The following is a 15456-nucleotide window of genomic DNA, read 5'->3' as shown; positions in this document are numbered from 1 at the left end:
TTTGTACCTCCGTCGGAGGTCCGTGTGAGATCCGTTGGACATCGGTGGATCTCCCACGAATATCCATATATCCAGTAAAGGACATACTTCAAACGTCCCATGAATGTACTGGTTGATTGGGATATATATCAAAACCTTTCAAATGTATCTGTACTTTTTTCCATTTCTCATTACTTTCGGCGATAAATGCTAGCATGTTAATAAATTGTTCAGAGCTAAATTTCTGTGCATAGAAAATGCACTGCCTAGCTGCCAAGTGAAAATGGCTGCGGCTTTGTTAAGCTGCGTACCGCAGCTTTTTCTGCAGCTCCTTTATCTGTACATTTATTACAAGAGAGAAATACACGAATTTGAATTTGAAAAAAAAATAGATCCACAACATTGGCCGTAAGGCTGTTCTGACGAAGCGCACCGTCCTCTTCGAGGTACTGTGCATTTCTTGGCGCTTAAAGTTGAAACTTCTTGCGAGCTCATGAGGAATCTGATAATCTTGCTTAATTAGCTGATCAATGTGTCGTTTCGCAAGTATAGATAAGCGAGGAACTACAGAAATTGGGCAGAAATATAGCGTATCTACTGCCATATACCATCAATCAGGTTATAAAAAAAGGCTCAGAACATAACCGGCTGAACAGATCCTTGAAAGTTTACGAAATAAAAGTATTTGATCGAGTCAAAATAAGCATTTCATCAGCGATGTGTAGAACGACGGAAAATACTCCCGCAAACCTTCCTTTCTATTGTTTGCCGTTGAGGTTTCTATTGCTCGCCGCTGAGGTCGGCACCCGGCTTTATTAGGTTGTTCGCTATGCTAGGCGCAACCATATCATTTTCGAACAACCCTATATGATCTATGATCACGCTCTCTGAAGAGTGGTCTGCGCAAACCAGGTTCCCTTTGTGTTCTTACTGCATCAACCAGTGTATGGCATAGCGTTTCCTCTTAGTGTTAATTTTTTTTCTCTAACCACTAACCAAAAATTATACCCATCATGTTCAATAACTTTCGATGCCACTTTAGCAAACTGCACAGAAAACCCAGAAACAAAACGGTGAGGTATTTGTATGCGACTGCGTTCGAAAATCAAGATCAACTGCTGCTTCAAATACCTCAGTAGTGAATCCAAAACTGGATAGCACATCAGAAGTGCACTTCAGATAAACAAGCTCGCGTTTATATATATATAACTTTCTTCCCGGATCACTGCTCTGCGGGCCGAGATCGTCGCCCACTGCGCCTCACTCGAGCACTCTCGTTGGAGTGCTCTTTGTGACCGTCTTGACTCTGCATTGCACTCGCGATCCACATGGTCTCTCTTCAAATCCCTCCTTGGCACTAAACCTGCCCTTGCTCCCACTCTAGCTAAAGCCCTCACTCAAGGAACTCCCTCCGATGTTTTCGATCAGCTCGCCTCTCTCTATCTCCCGCCCCCTCTGGCACCCTCCTACCCGGTGTACTGCGGTGGACCTAACCCCGATCTGGACCAATCCTTCACTCTCCGGGAGCTCGAATCGGCTCTGGCTGCTAATGCTACACGCTCGGCTCCCGGTGAGGATGCCATTACATACACCACACTTCGCAACCTTCCTGACTGCGCCAAAGAATTCCTCCTTAAAACCTACAATGATGCATGGGACAGCGGCTGCCTGCCCAGCTCCTGGACCTCCTCCCTCATTTCTATGATTCCAAAGCCGGGCAAGCCTCCCTCTCTCTCTAACCTCCGCCCAATCTCCCTGACATCATGTGTTGGTAAGACCCTTGAGCGAATGGCCCTGACTCGCCTCTCTAATTTTCTCGAGACGAGGGAGTTCTTTCCTCATTCTCTCATCGGCTTCCGACGCCACGTCTGTGCACAGGACATGTTTCTGGTTCTCCAGCACACGTTTCTGTCACCTACCCCCACTCAAATTCACGCACTTGTGACCGTCGATGTTCGCAAGGCCTTCGACGGTGTTTGCCATGACCACATCCTTTCCCAACTCGCCTCCCTAGACTGTGGCTCCCGCATGTACTGTTATATCCGCTCATTCCTCTCTAAACGTGTCGCTCGCTTTCGAGTCGACACCTATCTGTCCGACCCCCATAACCTCACCCGAGGCACTCCTCAAGGTGCTGTTCTCTCTCCTACCCTTTTCAATCTTGCTATGGCCCCTCTCGCCTCCCAGCTAGCTGAAATTCCCGACCTGCATCATATATTTTACGCCGATGACATCACTCTCTGGTGTTCGTCTGGCTCTCCCGGTCACGTACAGGACACCCTGCAACGTGGCCTAGATCTCATCGACTCCTTTCTCACCACTGCTGGCCTCTCTCCTGCTCCTGAAAAATCCGAGCTCCTTCTCCTCAACCATTCCTCATACCAGCGCTCACACAACCAATTCGTCTCTCTCTACCTTTCTGGCTCTCCCATTCCTGTCGTCAAGCAGTGCAAAGTTCTTGGCTTTCCTTTGCATGCAGCCAAGAACGTGCAAGCCCTCCACCGTGCTGTCACCACCTGCCACTCCGTAACTCACCTCCTGCGGCGCGTGGTCACTCGGCGCTCAGGTCTCCACGAGGCTCATGCGTGCCGAGTTGCCCACGCGCTGGCCCTCAACAAGGTCTTATACTTTGCACCCTACGTTTCCTTCAATCAGACTCAACTTAACGCTCTTGAGACTGCCCTTGTGGGCCTCTACAAGGCAGCTCTCAACCTCCCTATCACTACCTCTACTGCAAAGATCTTTGCAACAGGCCTCTTTCATCCTCTCCGTTCTCTGCTCTCTCTCCATCATGACTCGCAGATTGCCCGGCTTTCCCTTACCCGTCAGGGTCAGTGGTTACTGACTCAAGCGGGTATCTCGCCCCTTCCCTGCGCCCCGATTACCTCTCCTATTCCCACCCCGGCTCCCAATCTTCGCATCCTCCCCCTTCCGTCCAACATGTCCCCCGTTCTCCACGCCGGCCGTCGTCATGCGGCCGCACAGCACCATTCCCCTCTCTTTGATACCCAGGGTGTAGCTTACACGGATGCCTCCTTCGTGGCTCCTCGAGGTTCCTGCGGCTACGCCCTGTACCACCCCCACCTCCCCGCTCCTGAAACTCACACCAGCGGGCCGTTTCTACGCCCTCCAGATGCATTGTCCCTCGAGGTCCTCGCCATTGCGCATGCACTCCAGTCATTTGCCCTCCTTCCCTCTCTTCAAGAGTACACAGTCTATTCAGACTCACAAGCCGCTATACACCACATACAGAAACGCACCCTAACCCCTTCTCTTCAACAGGAGGTCGAACGAGCGGTCTCCGCATTGCAGCCTTCCATCGTTTTCCTCCGCTGGGTCCCTGGGCATTCAGGGATTGACGGCAATGAGCTGGCTCATCAGCTCGCCCGTGACACACTTTTCCGGGCACCGTTGATCCCCTGGCCCAAGCCCTCGGAGGACGGTGGGAGACTCACCCTTCGCCGCACCATAAAAGAGGTCTACCTCGAGCTCCGCCTCGACAAACGCCTTTACCCTCCCCCTCATCCATCACTCACAGTGCCGGAGGCTCGCCTTCTTCGGCACGTTCAAATGAATGCAATCATCACCCCGTCTCGCCTCTTTCTCTATCGCTATCGATCGGACCCTTCCTGTCCCAACTGCCCCTGTATCTATGCGGACCTTGCCCATTGCCTCTTCTATTGCCCGGCTGCTCAGCAGTCGGGTTCCTACCCCCCACCTTCTTTATCCATCACCACCTGGCTCGACTGGCTTGGCGCTGAAGGGGAGGAAGAACAGCGACTTCTGGTCGCCCAGGCGGTCGACATGCTCGGCCTGTAAATTTTGGCCGAATAAACGTCTTCTACTACTACTACTACTACTATATATATATATATATATATATATATATATATAGCACAATAAGGTAAACGTACTTGGTTGCTAGTTTAAATAAGATGCGAAATTGAGAAACGCTTCTTTTAAGCAAACGTTTATTGGGAGTCGAAGTTTCGGACAGATCTTGAAAAAGGACAGGCTCTGTCCGAAACGTCGACTCCCAATAAACGTTTGCTTAAAAGAAGCGTTTCTCAATTTCGCATCTTATATATATATATATGGTTTGGTTTATGGGGTTTAACGTCCCAAAGCGACTGAGGCTATGAGAGACGCCGTAGTGAAGGGCTCCGGAAATTTCGACCACCTGGGGTTCTTTAACGTGCACTGACATCGCACAGTACACGGGCCTCTAGAATTTCTCCTCCAAAGAAATTCCAGCCGCCGCGGCCGGGATCGAACCCGCGTCTTTCGGGTCAGCAGCCGAGCACCATAACCGCTGAGCCACCGCGGCGGCATATATATATATATATATATATATATATATATATATATATATATATATATATATATATATATATATATATATATATATATATATATATATATATATATATATATATATATATATATAAGGAAAGGCGAATGAGGGGCTCGTTATAAATATAACAGAAGCCAACAGCCACAGAAACCAAAGGGGCACAGGGGAATTTCTTTTATTTTAATTATTTTATTTATTTTGTGGTGTTGATCAATTTAGAATATTACTGAATATGCTATCGCTTAAAGCTAATTGATTAGAAAAGCAGAAGAAAAAACAACCACGTGCTGCGGGTGGGATCCGAACCCACGACCTCCGAATTACGCGGCCGGTGCTCTACCTCTCAGCTACGGCGACGGCTGTCAAACCTCCTGCTTTCGGGGGTATTTATGTTTACGAGTAACCTAACCTTGAGAGTGTCCATCAGCGCCACCCACGTTCATAAGCGGCGGACGTAGAACGTCCTGAGTTACCGCAGGTGTGACGTAGAACGTCATCGAACGGAGATGGTGGAAGCTGCGTGAGAACCCTCTTATGCTTCCTATGGCATCAAGGCTGCCAGAACCGAGGCCCTCGCTAAGCAATTAAGCAAACAAGGAAAGGCGAATGAGGGGCTCGTTATAAATATGACAGAAGCCAACAGCCACAGAAACCAAGAGGCACAGGGGAATTTTTTTTATTTTAATTATTTTATTTATTTTGTGGTGTTGATCAATTTAGAATATTACTGAATATGCTATCGCTTAAAGCTAAAAGATAAATACCCCCGAAAGCAGAAGGTTTGACCGCCGTCGCCGTAGCTCAGAGGTAGAGCACCGGACGCGTAATTCGGAGGTCGTGGGTTCGGATCCCACCGGCAGCACGTAGTTGTTTTTTCTTCTGCTTTTCTAATCAATTAGCTTTAAGCGATAGCATATTCAGTAATATTCTAAATTGATCAACACCACAAAATAAATAAAATAATTAAAATAAAAAATTTCCCTGTGCCCCTTGGTTTCTGTGGCTGTTGGCTTCTGTCATATATATATATATATATATATATATATATATATATATATATATATATATATATATATATATATATATATAAGGGATAACAAAATCTTCAAGGCAACTGATTAAAAATATAATAAGTTGGGGAAGTCACATTGAAAAACTTAACAGATTTATTCAACGTTTCGACCAGGGACTGGTCGAAACGTTGAATAAATCTGTTAAGTTTTTCAATGTGACTTCCCCAACTTATTATATATATATATATATATATATATATATATATATATATATATATATATATATATATATGGGTTGCGAGAGCATTAAGTATTTGACTGCTTAAAGATACAGCGAAGTATGCGCTTCGTTAATAAGTGTTGCCTTTAACGAAGCGTATACTTATATACTTATATATATATATATATATATATATATATAGAGAGAGAGAGAGAGAGAGAGAGGGGGTGCAGCCAAAGGTGCCTGAGACAAAAAAAAATATCTGCCGCGCACGACATCTGATGGAAGTAAGGGCAAACGACCTCAAGAACTTCATCCAGCTGTCACTGCGTGGCGCCACTACCTCAATCACAGCGGCGGCAGAGTATGCACTTTTTCCATCGAGAACGTGTGCGGGGGGCGCTCCACCTTGCCGCTGGATTCCACGCCCACGAAAAATGCTTGGCACTGGTGCCAGCTATGCTCAGATAAATGCCTCCAGCTGGCATGAAGTCCATAACAATCGTTTTTTTTTCGTTTATTGAGTTTCTCACTGCCTGAGTCACAGTTCAATTTCGCACCCAATTCGGATACCTGCAATGCAGATGCATACGCGCCTGAAGGACACTGCAGTCAACAGCTCCAGAAAATTAAACCGCGAAAACCACGCACTTAACAGCAACCCGCCGCGGTGAGTCAGTGGTTAAGGCACTCGTTTACTGAGCCGGAATATTCGAATTCGCGAACCAGACCGCGGCGGCCGCGTTTCGATGGAGGCGAAACGCAAAAAGTCGCCCGTGGCTGTGGAGTGTCAGTGCACGTTAATAATCCCCAGGTGGTCGAACCTTCAATACGGCACCTTTTTCTTACTTCCTTCCGTCACTACCCCTTTATACCTTCCCTCACAACGCGGGTCGGGTGTCCTCCGAGATATGAGACAATTACTGCGTCATTTCCTTTCCTCAAAAACCAATTTTAGTTTTTTCACTTTTCAGAGAGAGAGAGAGAAAACTTTATTTACAAAGGAATTCGTGGCACGCCCCAGGGTCCCCGCACGACCCCACTGCACTCAAGTGTTTATGTTCCTAAGGTCCATAACACTGGCAGCACGGCCGGTGGCGATGGTCTGCACGGCCGGGTCCTCCGAGTGCAGCAGGGTCTCCCAGTCCTCCCAGGTCTTGAGGTTCTCACTTTTCAGTACACCTGCACAATTAGGTTCACTTTTCAGTACACCTGCACAATTAGCTCAGATCGTTCTGGGCGCATTCAAAGTCTACTGTTAGCTGCGAGTATTGTTAGACAAGCTACAAACGCAGCTAAAAACGCAGAAACCTTGCATCGCGTAAACAGTAGGCGAAGATTTGGCTGTGCTCACGCACGGTCACTTCTACTCTGAAACACCATCCAGGAAAAAGTCAACCTGCCCGTTCGTGCGCATACGCTACATGTTTGCGTGTAGTTACTAGTGTGTCGGCGGTCGAGGCTTCAACAATGCGATGGAGCTTACGAACTGATCAGAAAAACCAAGGCAGTGTCACTGACACCTTCGCAGATAAAAACAACGGAATGTGAAAGAAAAAAATATGCGTCGGCCGGGAATCGAACCCGGGCCACCCGCGTGGCAGGCGAGTATTCTACCACTGAACCACCGACGCGACGGGAACCTTGCGGCACAAATAATGGAGTTAAGAAGGAATTCATAATTTATACGATAGATGCTGGAAATGCGATACAGTGCCGCATTAAACACGAAATGAGAGCCCTTCCCGTCCTCGCCCTGCTCCCGGCTGGCAACGTGCTGAACCGAAACTAGAGTACACTCTACCGAAACGGACCGCGGCGACGCACAAAGCAAATAGTCCAAATACAAGCCCAGGGGCCTATTTTCTAATAATGAAGGTGGTGCGGTGTGTAAATAAAGCGCACAAGCAAGCACCGATGTACACAAATCTTCTACAGCCACTGTGCTGCCCGCAGGGACTATGCCGTTCGGCTCCTGACGACCACAAGTCCTAGTCGCACTGTCGTACATTCAATTTGAGAGAGAAGAAAAAACTGACGCCAACCGATTTCTTTTCTCTCTCAGGACCCCAACCAGACGAACTTCCGTCGATGATGTTTTCGTTCAAATATACCCAATTTCCTGTAAAACGGGCACGGATGAATATTTATTCATGAATACTGCAGTCCCACAAGGGATTTTAGCATGGTGGGTATGAATATAAAAAAAGGAAAATTACAAGCACAAGTGTCAAACTCAGGCAAAACGCTGAGAGATAAAAGTCATCGTAATGAACAACCGCTCATCGGCAATAAACAGAAAATAGGTATTACAAGCGCCATAAGTTCAGGAAAACAAAGCTCACGCATAGAAGTAACAATATTAAACAACCCCTCATCAGCTGTAAGCAGAGAAAATAATACGTAGTGCAGCTATTACAACCAGTCAGTAATGAAAATATTTAAACCTGATCAGCAAGCACAACGAAATGCAAGAAAGCAGAAATTTAGCAGATTCAACGAGACTGTCCTTAGGAAAAAGAATATTTGAAGCATTTGTTACAATACTGGCGCTGTGTCGTAACCTGAAGGGAAAGATATTGCACTAACAATCTTAAAATGAGAACTCCAACACTTAACCCTGGAGTACTCTGTATTAAAGTGTCATGACTCTAATTTTCGATTTTTCATGAAGGGGGATAGCGCGAACGCAGTCCCCCACTACCAAAAATTGCATGCCCCATCTGCCCCAGTTTGGGGTAGTGGCAGGGGTCAGCACGAGCGCAGTGCAATGCCCGCGCCTCTCCCTGGAGGCACCGCCTCGCTGATCACGGTAACCCCGGCACCAGGTAAGTATGCTGAGGAAACGGCTCGCCACGGGTACCCACCGCGCGCAGGCAGCCATATAGCGCCGGTTAAAGATGGCCCAGAAGTCCAACTTTTTAGGCAAATGGTTATACTCAGCTCGAAATTTGTGAAACGATAACTATCTCTTTCACCCACACCAAGAACCTGTAAAATGAAGATAAGCCCACACCGATATAAAGCAGAGCACAGCACGATAACAGCTACAGCATAAATGCACTGCATCGACCTAAGAGCTGTTTACTCAGAAAGCCGACTGGTGGCGCCAGTCTCGACAACAAGGTGCATGAACTCGCCAGTCACAGGCCCGTGCAATTTTCTCTTTTCTTCAAACATCAGCATCGACCTAAGAGCTGTTTGCTCAGAAAGCCGACTGGTGGCGCCAGTCTCGACAACAAGGTGCATGGGCCTCTGATTGACAACTCGCCAGTCACAGGCCCGTGCAATTTTCTCTTTTCTTCAAACATCAACTTACTACTACTACTACTATGCTGAAACACAACACGACACCTGGAAGCAAGGCAGGCGGGATCCGCCGCTGCGAAAACGTTGCAGAGGGCGGATAGAGGCGCTGGAACACTGCTGGTACGATCCTACAAGTAGCGTGGCGTAACACTGGGAACAGAACGCACAGGCCTTAACAGGCTTTTAGTAGGCTAGGCCGCCGAACACTCCGGAAGACAGACGGACAAAAATAAAAGGTACGTACATATTTCATTTAACACAAGACGAGCGAAACGTGTAGCGGGGCGTTAATGTTGGCGTGACCGCTTGGGCGCTGCACGCATCATGCCACCAGAGTCACTGGATAAGTTTCCATTGACTCTACATGCCACGTTAGAGTCACTACGTAAGTTGTCGAAAACTTATTCGGTGACTCTATGCCACGTAGCTGGCAAAACATCCTCTCGCTTTCACACGAATACTCGCTTTGAGTGGTAACAAGAAAAAAAAGAATGTGATGTGGACTGATTGATGTCCGATGGTACCATGAAAAACGTTAACACTGGGAAATCAAGAACAATCTCAACACAATATAAAAAAAAATTGCGTCGGCCGGGAATCGAACCCGGGCCACCCGCGTGGCAGGCGAGTATTCTACCACTGAACCACCGACGCAGACCAGCATGACCGCAATACGTCACGATGCCATTGCGCAGCTGGCTACATATCGACTTCACACACAAAATCTGCTTGTTCCAAAATGCAAACGCTTTCTTCGTACAAGCCCGGTAATATTGAGATTGTTTTAATCGTAGGAGTGATCACTGTCTCTAGGTTTCATTCGGAACAAATCAGTTTCCTAGGTATACATAGCGGTGACCGACGCGAATGTATTAAATTGGGTAACACACGACAGATACAGTCGAATTGTGGTAGTCGCATTCAACCCACTGTAGGCGAAGGGGTCTGGACACGCTAAAAGCGCACGGCATATACGCACGCATGTCCGCATCACAGTTCCAAAGGTTCTCTCCGTTTACCTGTGAGCGTTTGTTATTTGCACATATGAAAATTTCATACAGGATGAGAACAAACTGCGTGAATCAGTATGCTGAAAATATCGTGGGGCATAGTACTTTTTGTTTGTTGCAGAGCGAGCGAGTTGTTCTTGAAGAGTAGAAACCCATATAAACGTTCGTATTTTCTCTACGGGACAGGTGAAAAAACTTCAAACGTGAAGCATGCCCCATTTTATTGTGGCCGCACCTGCATTTCTCTTCAGCAGGGGATTTCAGAACAGTAATGTATAAATTTGAATCTTGCTACTGGGCAGCATTGGCCAGCAGGTGATTCGTTCGTCCCTTTCACGTACGTATACAGCGCAAGAAGCTTTAGGTAGGAAAAAAAAAGAATGCAAACAATATTAAGAACCAGCGGAGTGCTGATTAAACGTTGCAATGAAAAACTGCACACGGGTATTTTCAAGTGTACACATAGCGTTTCTCGAATATTTTCTGATACATATCTCTTGCGCTCCGTATCCAAGGCTGTCAAAGCACGACTATGTCGGCACAGCATTACTTCTGCTCTTTCAACACTCAAAATATTTTTTCCAGGTGCACTGAGCCGCGCTCCCTCTATGACGTCACACATCTTGACCCCGCGGCCGCTCCTCTGCGACACCTTCCGTGCTAGTTGGCCGCACGTGAGGTGCGAGTTTGAGCCCGGGAATTCAATTGCATGTGTAAAACAAACAAAAAAAGGACTGCATTGCATGTGTGGATTTTTTTTTTTTCGTTCTTAATAAAGGGAGTATCGGAAATATGTTGCGATAGCTTGCACGTAGCATGTCTAGTGGTCAAACTTCAATGTAAGAAAAGGCAGAGATATAAAGAAACAGTGGACTAAAGGCTTTATTTAAAAATTTACAAATGCCATGCATTTCTTCGTTTGTACACCGTCGCACACGTACGGTTCCACCGCAAAGTTTTCAGCTTCCTCTTCGGTGTTTTCGCTGCCGTCGTGCCAGTTTTCAAGCTGCCAGTTTTTATCCCATGGTAATAAAGACTGAGCTCCATGTACGCGAAAAAGTAAGCGACGCGACGAGGCGGCGCGGCGACGACGGCTGGCTGTCGCTCCTTCGCCCACCGGCCAAGCTCCATGCATAGCGACAACGCGAACGCGAAACGGAGATGACGATCAGTGTTGCTGGCATAATACACCGCAAAGCTGTTTGCGTTTATAACAAGAGTCACATTATTTGCAAGGATTAAAATTTTGGGCAGAAAAAGGTCAAATAAAACGTGTTTACAGCTTTGTCATTGTATATCATTGCATGTCATTTTATGTTATTGTCACGGGCGCCGCCATGTTGCCTGAACGTGGGGCGCACACCTATTTGAACCTCGCGCGCTTTCTGACCTCAAACGACGTATACTCGCTAAGCCTAGCAGCACAGTAAACACAAGCAATCTGAAAATCTGGGGTGTTTTATCGCTAAAATTTTGTGGTTGACGCAAGTTCAGAGAAAGCGAAAGCTTCGTGAGCATTTAGTTTGCCGTGAACGTGGGGCACAGCGTAGCGACAGCGACGAATCGGTGGTGAAGCAAGATTCCCGGCCAGAGCCAGCGCCATCTTTGCCAGAGCCGGCAAGAGGCTCGGTAGTGACGTACGCTGCCAGGTTAGCTGCTATTGACTAATCGCGTTGGCAACTTCCGGGCGACGAGCGAAATTTTCTGTGAGTGCAGATCCGAGCGACAGGACAAGCGACACGGGTATTTCGCTTCGCGCGACGGTGCCGCTCGTCGCTTGCCGCTGTCGCGTTCGCGTTCGCGTGAGTTTTCGCGTACATGGAGTTCAGCCTTAAGTTTTTCACGCGTTCGCAGCAGAGCGCAAGATGCTGTCCAGCACCATGTCAGAATGATGCCCGTTCCTGCAAATAATCATAACTTCGTTATCGGAAAGCAGGTGATTTGCCAAAGCAATGACCACGTCTCTGATAACCTGAGGCATGAAACCTCGTGGTAATCTTTTTTGTTGTCAGTTTTTTTTCCAATACTCGTTACACAAGACAGCGTGCGGCTGTGGGAAATTCATTTTTCATAAGAGTAGCATTTCTCTCTAGCTGAAATTTTCTGTCCTGTGTCATCAAGCTATCAGCGCAGGCTTTGTACGGTGGCTTCTTCAGGGCAGCATGGGCATATAATTCTGCTATTTATGTTTTATCTAACAGAGAGAGTCCCATAATTTGCATGCCATTCTTTGTTATCTTTATTCTGTACACTTCAACCAACCTTTCTCTACCAATATCGCACATGGCTTGAAAACTTCTTGCATCTCTGTCAGAATCAAGGAATCTTGAAGACTATAATCTTCCTTTCAGACTCGAATATCTGTTGTATTGAGACATGATAATTTAATCCAGAGAGCCGATGCTATCAGCCAAATTTGCCCCTTAAACTGTTGGTCTGGAAATGTTCTAGTAAAAGATAGTCGAAACGGAGTTTTTCAAGGCAGTACCTGGTAAGCCCTATAGAGAGTGTGATAGTATGACCGAAGAAAAAAATTTACCCAAATATTTCTTGCCTTTTTCGTTCACTTTTTTTCATATCCAGTTAGAAAACTTCACCGCTATGTGAATGCTGGCATACGCACCCATATCACTAACGTATCAATTTAGTAATCAAATACAATGACTTCAATTGCCTTAATATACTATACTCCCTAGCCAAACACTACGTTTGCTAAACATCGTGGGAGGGAACAGCGCGAAACAAAACGCTAAACTTCATTTTGCTAAACTTCATTGAACAGTTGGATCAAGATGAAACAAATATTCAGTTAAAGCATATATGGCCTCTACAGGGTTCGATGGCATGTACACCCATCTTTAATTGCACAAGACATGAACGTCAACACTGGATACGAGAAATTATATACGTGAACGCCCGCACTGGATACGAAAAATTGTATACTATCAACCCCATAAAAACACTGCCGGCAAGCTAGCGCAAATTTCGCGCCGCTGTGAATTTTAAAACCGCTCCTTGTAAGAACATCAGCGCCATGATTATAAATTGACAATCTTTAACGAATGCTTCGATACGCAGTAACAATGTACTACATACCTTAAGATCTCGCACAAAGTAGATGTCGACGTCGTCCCGACGACCAGAACGCTCGTACTTAATCCTACAAGCAACATTCGGGAAGGAATACACGCGCTATTGGTTCGTTTTCGTAAAGTTGTCTTCGCTGTTGGGAACGCAACAGCGACTCACCGTTCCCACACGATCGAGATGCAGGCCACGCAAATTCAGACTCAAAGATCACAAGGAATTTTGCACCTAGCACACTCGGAACAGCAATGAAACGCAGCAACGTGCGTTGAGGCGCCCGGTAACACTACTTTGGTAGGTTGCACAGCGATAAGATGGACCTAAGGAGACGTGTCAGTTCCGGTGTAATGCGAAGGGGTCGAGGGTCAAAGAAGAAGGCTGACGCCACAGCGGAGGCATAGCGGAGGAGATGGAAAGCGAGCAGGCCTTGAAAACTCAAGATGGCGCTGAATGAGTACAACACTTTGCACGTCCGACGCCCATTCGGCGTGCGCCCATGCACTCCGGGCCAGCGACAGCAGTGCGAGATAAGAGCTGGCACAGCTGCGAGGGTTACGTCAAATCAATGTTCTCCTTTCAAACGCCACCATCCAGTAAAGCAAAGCTCAAGACAATCTTACTGAACAGCGATGCTATAGCTATAGTACTCTTTATCAGCCAAACGCAGCAGCTGTCGGCCGCACAAGCCAGCATGGCAGTCACGCCTAGACTGGGAACTAGATGGCGCTAGTTCGCCAACATGGCGGCACTCGTTAGAAAATTGCGTGTAGCGACTAGCTGTTTATCGCTCCGCCCGTCAAACTGCTAGCAGTTTTCCTACTCATCTTAAGGTTGGCGATGGTGCTAGGTTACGATGAACATCCGCCCGCAATTTTGTGTAATTGCCTGTTTCCGAGACGCAGAGGTAACGTCCGACACCGCAATCCATCTGCGGCTTTCCACCAGGTAGGAGATAATGTTCTTCCAGAAGGCGAACCCATGAGAGTACCTCGTGCGCAGGTGCTTCTTGAAAACAAACAGAAAGTGCCGTCTCATCTCGAGCTGGCGCTGGACGCGTACCGGCTCGAACAGTTGCCCAAAAGCTGAAAACGGCGACATGCGTGACTTAGGCACCTTGCTCGAACAGCAACTGCGGTACGGTGAGTACATTATCAAGCGGTGTCCTTAACAGCAGTGAAACAAAAGGCATCGATCCATGGATTCCCGCGAGCCTCACACCTAACAAGTCTCCGAGAGCGCGAAACAGGTTCCAGTGTGACGGTATGGAGCGAGAACGAACGCGAGTCATCGGCCGAGGTTGCTCGCAACCACACCAGGATGGCACTTTGACCGACGCCTACTCACGCTCATTGACAGCTTGTGTTACTACAGCCTTTCCCACTCAACTCTGGATGACAATCAGTGCAATAATCACGCCACGCTACTTGGTCCAAGTGCAAGACAATGAATTGGGGCACCTGCTTTTTTACTTCAGGTGCCAGCTAATTTAACTTACTAGCAAAAAACACAGTTGCCCCGTTCAGTGAACGAAGTACAAATTCATTGAATCAAGCGAACATCTGTTTTTATTGCGCCACCTGTGTGAACTGACTGCACTTCACTTTCGTCATGGAGCAAACGAGTCTCTTGTCACGACTGTTGTTGGTTGCGAACTGTCAATTCTCAGTGTTGGAAATCACCACAGCATGCACCACAGCACTAGGGCTCTTGGGATCACGGTTACTTCAGGAAAACGAATTAAGGCTTGAATATAACTCCTATTTTTTAAAAATGACAGGGAAGGGGGGGGGGGGGATTTCACTTCCAAGGAAAAACTTTTTGGTGACACAAGGAAAAAAGTCTTGTGCACAAACAGTCAACCAGAGTCTTACATAACTAGAACCGAGGGCGGGAAAGTTTTGAAGAAGGCTGCGTGTTTGTCCCTACGTTGAGTAACCGCCGGAATGTCGTCAGCGTTGCATTAAGGAACGCAGCCCGACTGAGTTGGCATGTGCTCGCATGCAGCAACAGCTGGCAGTGTGTGCGACCTGTGTGCTTATCTTTTGCTTGCTGTGTACGTAAACACATGAAATTTCCTGCTATGGAAAGTGGATGCTATGGAACTAAAGATTTGGCCGGCTGTACAGAGCTCCAATAAGCAATGTTTTAGCATTAATTAGTACTAATTAAATTGTAAAATGCCTGTTTTTTTCTGTTTTGTGACTAGTTTTCCTCCTGCCGTATAAAATCTAAAAGTGTTAACATGAAAACTCGCACTTTTGTACGAGCTTTTTGTTCCTCTCATATTAGATGGACCGGCACTGTACCAACCCGCTCGTTCCGAAAGCAGCAAAAGCGACAAAACAAACACACGCAATGCGTGCATTATACGTCCGTGAAGTGCACGTCGCTAGGCAAGTGTTTAGCAAAACAAGCAATAATGCTTGTTTGGCAACGCTACACCAAAATATTTCTGCCGGAAAAAAAAAAAATTGATCGCTTCAG

At 46.9% G+C, this 15456-nt stretch overlaps 3 non-coding genes across 3 annotated transcripts; all 3 read right to left on the bottom strand.

Moving 5' to 3' along the window:
- Positions 1–7129: 7129 nt before the first annotated feature.
- On the bottom strand, positions 7130–7200 carry TRNAG-GCC (transfer RNA glycine (anticodon GCC)). Its single transcript has one exon. It is a non-coding gene; the product is annotated as a tRNA-Gly (tRNA).
- A 1038-nt stretch (positions 7201–8238) lies between these two features.
- Positions 8239–8402, bottom strand: LOC149343634 (U1 spliceosomal RNA). The gene has a single exon (XR_016283365.1). It is a non-coding gene; the product is annotated as a U1 spliceosomal RNA (small nuclear RNA).
- A 1056-nt stretch (positions 8403–9458) lies between these two features.
- TRNAG-GCC (transfer RNA glycine (anticodon GCC)) lies at positions 9459–9529 on the bottom strand. The gene has a single exon. It is a non-coding gene; the product is annotated as a tRNA-Gly (tRNA).
- Between the last annotated feature and the right edge of the window lie 5927 nt (positions 9530–15456).

The sequence above is a fragment of the Amblyomma mixtum genome, chromosome 5, assembly GCF_055824585.1.
Source record: "Amblyomma mixtum isolate Tamu chromosome 5, ASM5582458v1, whole genome shotgun sequence".
Taxonomy (NCBI): Eukaryota; Metazoa; Arthropoda; class Arachnida; order Ixodida; family Ixodidae; genus Amblyomma; species Amblyomma mixtum.
Note: the sequence above shows the minus strand (reverse complement) of the source record. Positions and strands in the feature narration are given on the sequence as shown.